General features: G+C 49.7%; 1 pseudogene; it reads right to left on the reverse strand.

Annotated features, from left to right (window-relative positions):
- Window positions 1–1,651: 1,651 nt before the first annotated feature.
- LOC136373431 (uncharacterized) lies at window positions 1,652–2,933 on the reverse strand (annotated as a pseudogene).
- Between the last annotated feature and the right edge of the window lie 4,609 nt (window positions 2,934–7,542).

The following is a 7,542-nucleotide window of genomic DNA, read 5'->3' on the forward strand; positions in this document are numbered from 1 at the left end:
ACAAAACAATCAATATTTGATTAAAACAATTTTCCAAAATACTCAAATCACAAAAAATCAAAAAGCAATATAACAATAAAACAGTATACTATCAATATTAATTGATTAATTAAAACTATTCTCTTTGACTTAATCAAAAGAAATCACAAAGTTAATTTTAATTATAACAATTTTCAAATGAAAAATAATTTTAATTATAATATAACTAAAACAAACACACCAATCAAAACAAACAACAAACAACTTCAAGTTAACTTGCTGTTGCAGGCCTAATTCTCGCTGTTTTGGTAGTGAGTCTAGTGTCAATAACTTTAGGAGTGTCTTTTGCAAAAGGGGTATCGATTAAACTGTGTGCATTCATTATGGATGTCAAGTGTGTCCATTGCTTCATCATTTTCCAATTTAGGATGTATAAAACAACTGACAAAAGAAAACCGATAAAAACCAAAATCAAAAGGACAACAATTGGATTACACACTTTGTTCAAGATACCTGTAGCAGTAGGTGACCACCCAAAAAGGGTGTCCCACCACCTGTGTTCAGCATCCTTTTTTACCCTTTCTAAAACACAATGTATTTCTTTTACATCATGATGGACTGTTACTTAAGTTCTCTGTCCATTTTTCTTGATCTTTTCCAAAATTTCTATTAAATCCTGGTGAAGCAACAATTGCTTAATCAAAGTTAAGTTCATTCCAATGGGAGCAGGCATTATCTGATGAATCAGTGTAAAATTGGATTGTAAAAGGTGATAGGACGTGACTGGGGCTGTGTAAGAAAAGTCACATCGTGTAATTGTGGTAAAATTACAAACACAAAAATTTGAATGATTCCTAAGATTCACTGCTACATTTTCTACAAGCACTTCATCACAAGCAGTTCTCACACAAGCACATCCGTTGCCTATATACACAAGCATATATATAACTGTTTCAGGAGTTTCATTAGGGTGTACTTCAAAGTGACAAATGTTTTGCTCTGTGTCTAAGCAGATGTCTTGAGCTATGATTGCATTACCTTCACAAATGAAACCTTGTTGCTCCCTAACCACACAAGATTCTAAATTGACAGTTTGCCATTTTTCCCCACTTTGACGGGCCCATTCCCTATGCTCGGAAGGATAGAGAATGGCTCCATCATGATTTATACCTAATGCAATGATTGGGAATATCAAATGCACTGAAGCATTGCGTATTGTTAACACAAAAGCTGTAACTGGGTTGGTATTGGGGTTATAGGTGAAGTTCACCAAGTTCCACCAGGATTGGAATTCCCTTTCAAAAGCATTTGCATTATCCCAAATTATTTTCCGAATTTCAGTAGGAAAGATGCCTTCCTCACCTTCCCTTATGATTGAGGTAACAACCGTCTGCATCCAAACCTGTGCCTGGATGCAGCCAAAAGCCAAAGAAATGTTGCTTTGAGCAATGCCACTTGTATAATACCAAGTGTATCAATTACCAATTTGTGATCATTTAAATTTACCTTTTCCCAGTTTGGTAAAATGTTTGATAGCAACCACTGATGTGTCCCCAAAGTGGACAGAGGACTTCAGGGGTTGTTGTACTTTAGTAAAATCACTAATTGTGGCAACCAATTTATTCATTAATCAATACTGTTAAAATTTCCTGTTTAAAATTTTTATCATGGTTTACATGGCCTTCATGTCCCTCGGAGTTCTCCTGTGAAAAGTAAGCACAACAGAATCTGCCACCAGGAGGCAGAAAATTAGAATGGTGGAAATTATCCAGCGTGTATTTATTTGATACTCTTTCCCTAGAGCATCAAAGAGTACCCATGTGTATTTATTCAGAGGGGTTTTTAGCACTAGTGGTACTTCCCCTGCAGTAGGGAGGTCCACCAAAACAGGTTGTCCAGGGTTATGTGCTGGATTGTTGGAATCACTTGGTCCCCACAGTGAGGGAACTCTGCTTGGAGCTGTTGGGTAAAAAGCAGAAGCATCAGTAAACCAAGGATTTGCTGACTGTTCAGGGGAAAAGGGAGGGGTAATGACTGAGGCAAGTTTGTCTTGGATGTCATCCAAGTTTTCTATTTCATGTATCATTTGCAAGCATGCAGCTTTGTGGATGTTTTCTAGGAGCTGGTCTGAGGTGCCGACAATTGTCGGAGAGTTGCCCCTTTCAAGGGGGTTTAGTCCCCCTGCCCAGTAAGCTGCACTCTGTGTCAGGGACCATGGAGCACGTGTATTTCCTGTTGTTAAGAAAACTCCATGTCCCCAATAGCCACTTGCTTCTTGTTCACTTAATTTAATTTGGTCACCTCCGGTGAGTGAAACTCTAAAAACATACTCCGTCTCTGATTCACTAGGGAGTATTTTTTTTTATTTTAGCTAATTCAGTGGCAGTGAATGGTATTTCTTTGGTGGTTATGTGGGGATCATGATCCTCTTCATTTATATAGTTATATTATGTTTTAATAAGAGGTCTCAAGTTGGAACAACAGTGTTCCCCACAATTTTGCATGTGTACTAATTCTTTCTGAGGGTATATTTTTTTAATATTGTGTATCTCCTTTCCTTCTATCTCTTTAGGTGAATCGACAGGTTTTAAGTTTTTACTTTGCTCTTCTGCAAGGGAAATCTGCAAGAAATAATTCTGATTTCTTTCCTGTTCTAATTGTTTTTGCAAAGCTTCTAACAAATTTTGCAGGGAGTCTATTAATGCTTTTTTTTCACTTACCCTTTTAAAATGGGTTTCTACGGCTGCCAAAAGATAGGCCCCCAAAACTGAGCAAAGAATGGTTTTATTTCTGCCCAGTTTAAATCTAGCATCATGTTGCAAAGAATATATTCTATCTACAATGTTTTCAAAATTACACCAATTATTCTGTGCCCATCCTTCTCCGGCTGGGGAAGGTCAAGCACCATGTTTTGCAAGCAAAGCATAAAATCCATCCTTATGTTTTTCAATCATTTTGGTGAAGGGACAACAACCTCTCTCAGGGAGGTATTCTTAAAGTTACACACTGGCACAGCTAAAACTGTGTTTCCCTTCACTTCCCTGGAATGGGTGAGGAGACCAAACTGCTTGGGAGGCACTCCTTAGTTACATACAACTTGATTGTCTCCTCAACTACACCAAGCAGTCCACAACACACAACAAAATACAACTACAGTCCCATCTTTTGCACAATGAGATCTTTTAGGAAATCCTGATGACAGGGAATGCTCTTTGCCTGGGTGTATACAGTTTGTGGGAATTTTCCCTGGCCCCCCCTTGCTTTCTAACAGCGCTCACCAAAGTGGCGTGCTAGGTGCAGCTGAGACAAGGGTCCTTCCCCTGTTACAAACTATATAAAACCCACAACTTCTCTGTCTATCAAGATCCTGTCCGTGACGCCAATTTATGCCAGGGTCCACAAACATATGCGGGGAACCTGATGGTTCGTTTTGGGATCTCAGAATGCAAAAGACACAGCGGGGGACAACTCAGTTTATACAACAAAAAATGCACCTTTATTTAGTGCCACCAAAATGTGATAGTGGGGAGAGAAAATAGAGAATAGTAAGAAAGATAGAAAAGAGGGAAAGGGGATTATAGCTACCAACGTGGAGTGACGAGTCCTCAAGGCCAAGATGCCCATAGATGCGATCTTCTCCAGTGGGGTGTACACGAAGGTGAGCAGGGGTCTCCAGAGTTTTGTAGGTTGGTCAAGGCGGGGACCAAAGCGAGTGGCACAAAGCCAAAGCAAGAGCCACCTGTGTTGAGGCAAAGCAAGGGGCCCAGAGCCAAAGCAGGAGCCACCTTTGAAGACAGTCGTGAGGCATATCACATCCTTGGACAGACTCTGACACACAAGGTCCCCATCTCTGTCACCGGCAGGTTCCACAAAACAGCCTTGAGTTCCCCTTGGGATCACCTCATCCTCCACTTCAGGATCCCTGAAAAACCCCGTCTGGAACCCCCCAAAAACCACCATGACCCCAAAAACCACCAGGATCCACATACCGTCCACAGGAAACCCTCATGAATGTTTATACCCAGCATGGGGTCCCCATTGCCATCATCGGCATCACCTGGGACCCCCAAACTCTCCAGAACCCCCAAAGCATCACGAGAACCACAAGTCCTCCCCTCAAGACTCTGCCACCACAATTAACGGGAGTCGTGTTGCCCTTTAAGGGGAGTTACAGTGGGAACCGACAACAGCGGTGCCTCTTAAAGCAGCGATGGTAGAGAGAATCCCAAAAATCCACCCTGGGGGCAAAACAACCCCTGCAGGGGCTTGGAATGTGGGCCTCGCTAAAAATGTCAGGGAACAGGGTCATAGTCTCACCTTTAAAGGGGTTTGTGGAGCTGCGACCTCACAAACAGCCTAAAATAGAGATGAAAAACCATTCCTGTAGATGTGGGTTCCCACCTGGATCCATCCCACCCTGGATGGCTGGAGCCATCACGCTGCCCCTGTGCCCTCCCAGTATGATCCCAGCAGGATCCCAGTACAGCCCAGTCATTCCCATTCCTGGCCTCCTCCTCATCCCTCTCTGCGTTCCGACCTTTCCCGGCTCCATCCCTTCCCCTCCCGCGGGCTGTGAGGGGTTCAGAACGGGGGACGAGGAGGAGGAAAAGGGAGGAAGGGGCAGAGCAGCAGCAGGAAGCGAGAGGAAGAAGAGCAGAGGAGGGATCGCGTATCTCCAGCGCTCCCTCAACCTGCAGCCTCCTGGGACCATCGGCCTTGATCCCACAGGTGCCCGGGGAGGGGGAGCTCGCCCCAAATATCCCAGGGGTCCCTGGGTTTGGGGTTTTCTGGGGGGATGTTTGGAGCTTGCAGGGCTGCAAAGCCGAGTCGCAGATGCCCCTCGGGGGGACATGGGGGGGTCCCCAGGATGTTATTTTGGGGGGTCCTGGTGTCGGCAGAGCCCTGGCGGGGGAACAGCAAGTTTGGGGAGCCCGGGAGAGAGCCGGGGTTTGGGGACCCCCGGAGTGGGACCCCAGACACAGGAGAGCCCCAGAAGGCCAATACTGGGACCCTGAGATGGGAGGACCCCTGGGATCGCTGGGACCCCATTGGGGGGTGCGAGGCTGGAGGGGCGAGATGGCCGGGAAAGGGGTTCGGGGGTCCCGGTGCCAGCACTGGCTGCTCCTAGGATGAGCCCAGTTGTCCTCCCGTGTGGTTCCAGTTTCCTCGGCACTGCCAGTAGGAGCCCAGTCCCTCCCAGTATGATCCTGGTCACTTTCCCCTCACTGCCTGTAGGATCCCTGTTGCTCCCAGTATTAGCCCAGTCACTCCCAATCGTTCTGTATTATAATGCCATTTGCCCCCAGTATAGTCCCAGTTGCTCCCACTTTCATCCAGTGAGTTCCCAGTTCTCCCAGTAGCTCCTAGTATTGTCCCAGTCTCTCCCAGGAGGGTCCCAGGGAGCGGGAAGGGCTCAGAGGGAATGCGGGAAGGGCTGAGGGAACGGGAAGGGCTCAGGGAAGGACCGAGCCGGGCTGCGCTGAGGGAGTGGCGGCGGCTCCTGGCGGGACCCGCCCGCGCCGCCAACTCTCGCGAGAGCTCCAGGAACGGGGCGGCCCAATCTGGCTCAGGGGGCGTGGCCCCGCCCTGAGCCTTCGAGCGATGGCCACGCCCACGTGGGGGCAGCCCAAGAAATGAGCGCGGGCAGCGCAAAAGTGGGGCTGGGAGCCCCAAAACTGGGGCTGAACACCCAGACCCCTCCTCGTGCACCTGGGCATCCAAAGAATGGGACTGCGACCTCCAGAGACCCCTCCCCGTGCACTGGGGAACCCCCAGAACACCGGGGCAAAGATCTCCGCGGGACTACGGAACGACGGACACCGACAGAGCATCCCCCGGGCCAGGACAACAGACACCGGCGGAGAATTCCCCCGGGACACCGATGACAGAAACGGCCCCGGGGCGAGGAGGATGGAGCCCACCCTGGCTGTCCGCCAGGCCGAGGAGGACGCAGTAGCCCCTCCGGTGTCCCCCGGCACTGCACTCGGAGCCGGGCAGTGCCGCTCCACGCCGGAGCCCTGGGACCGCCTGTGCTCCTCAGTGCCGCCAGCGGCCCGGGCCGGGGGAAGGACAGACACCCTCAGGAGAGACCGACACCAGCCCCGGCTCAACAAAGGGAAGGACTGAGAACCGCCGGGGCAGCGAGGGACCGCGCCAGCCCCCCCAAATCGGAGGGGCTCAGCCACCAACCCCGGCTCAGCAAAGGTGAGGACAAAGTAAAAGTGTCAAAAAACACATCAAGTGCTGGGACTGACCTTTGCTTGCCCAACGAGTCACTCGTGACACAAACAAATCACCAAGCCCCCACCCCCAGCCCGGGTGCAGTATCGCAGTAGGATAAGAAATAAAGGTGCTTGACTCCAGTCAGGAGGCAGTAGAGATCAGAAGGTTTTATTTACAATTCATTTAGCTCCTTTAGAACCCTCTGCACTAAGAAGACACGTTATTGGTCCATAAGACTGACACCTCTCCCACTGGCTAAATAACAGAAATAGCAAACACCACCTGTTATGGGAAAGAAATATTGTCTCCACAAGGTTATTTTGGGAAAAAGAAAACTGTTGAAAAGTTTCCCTTGGGAAGAGCCAGCAACTCTCAGGCTCTGGAGGGACTGGGTCTTCTCCGTCCCTTTTCACCATGCTGGGATTGGGATCCTTTTCTTCTCCCTCCTCCAGCTACGGAGGGGTCGGGCTTCACTCCCACCTACCACCCCTATCAGGTGTAGGCCAGGCCATGCCGTCCTCAGCCCCGTCATCAGGGGGCTCCGGGCTCTTCTCCGTCCTCCCACTAAGGAGCTGCCGGGTCTACTCCAAGCCTCCAGCCCTATTGGATAGGGGCTGGGCTGCCTGGGTCCTCTTCCGGGATGGAGGGGCCAGGGCATCTCTATCCTCGTTCCCTGTGGGGATGAGGGCATCAGGTCATCCCTGCCCTCCTCCCTTTATGGGGGGCCGGGGGAAGCCGGCTCATCTCTGTTCCTGCTTACCTTAGTGTGAGCTGAGGGTGGACTCTGTGGAGCGGAGTCTGTGGTGGGGTCTCTGCAGCCCTTGTTGTTCTCTTTAGCTAGGAACATTTTTTTCTGTGGGAATTAGGAGAGTCAGGTCATGTCCATCCTCCCCCTCTGCAATGGATGGGCGCTGGGTGGTTTCTGCTCGTGCTTACCTTAGTGCAGGTGAAAGGTGGACCTTGTGGAGCGGAGTTTCTCTGGTGGGGCCTCCGCACCCTTCGCTGTTGCTCTTTGTCTAGGATCAAGGCATTCTGTGGGGAGAAGGTGGGCAGGTCATGTCCATCCTCCTCCCCTTACGATAGGGCCCAGATGGTCTCCTTTCATGCTCACCTTGGTGCTGGGCTGGAGGTGGTCTTGGTGGAGCGGAGTTTCTGCTGGGGTCTCCGCACCCTCGCTGTTGTAACTTGGCTGGGACCAAGGTTTTCTGTGGGAACGAGGGGATCAGGTCATGTCCATCCTCCTCCCCTTAGTGGGGTGCTCACCTCGGTGGTGGGCTGGAGGTGGTCTCTGTGCAGCGGAGTCTGTGGTGGGGTCTCCGCAGCCATTGTTGGCGGGCGGAA

The sequence above is a fragment of the Sylvia atricapilla genome, chromosome W, assembly GCF_009819655.1.
Source record: "Sylvia atricapilla isolate bSylAtr1 chromosome W, bSylAtr1.pri, whole genome shotgun sequence".
Taxonomy (NCBI): Eukaryota; Metazoa; Chordata; class Aves; order Passeriformes; family Sylviidae; genus Sylvia; species Sylvia atricapilla.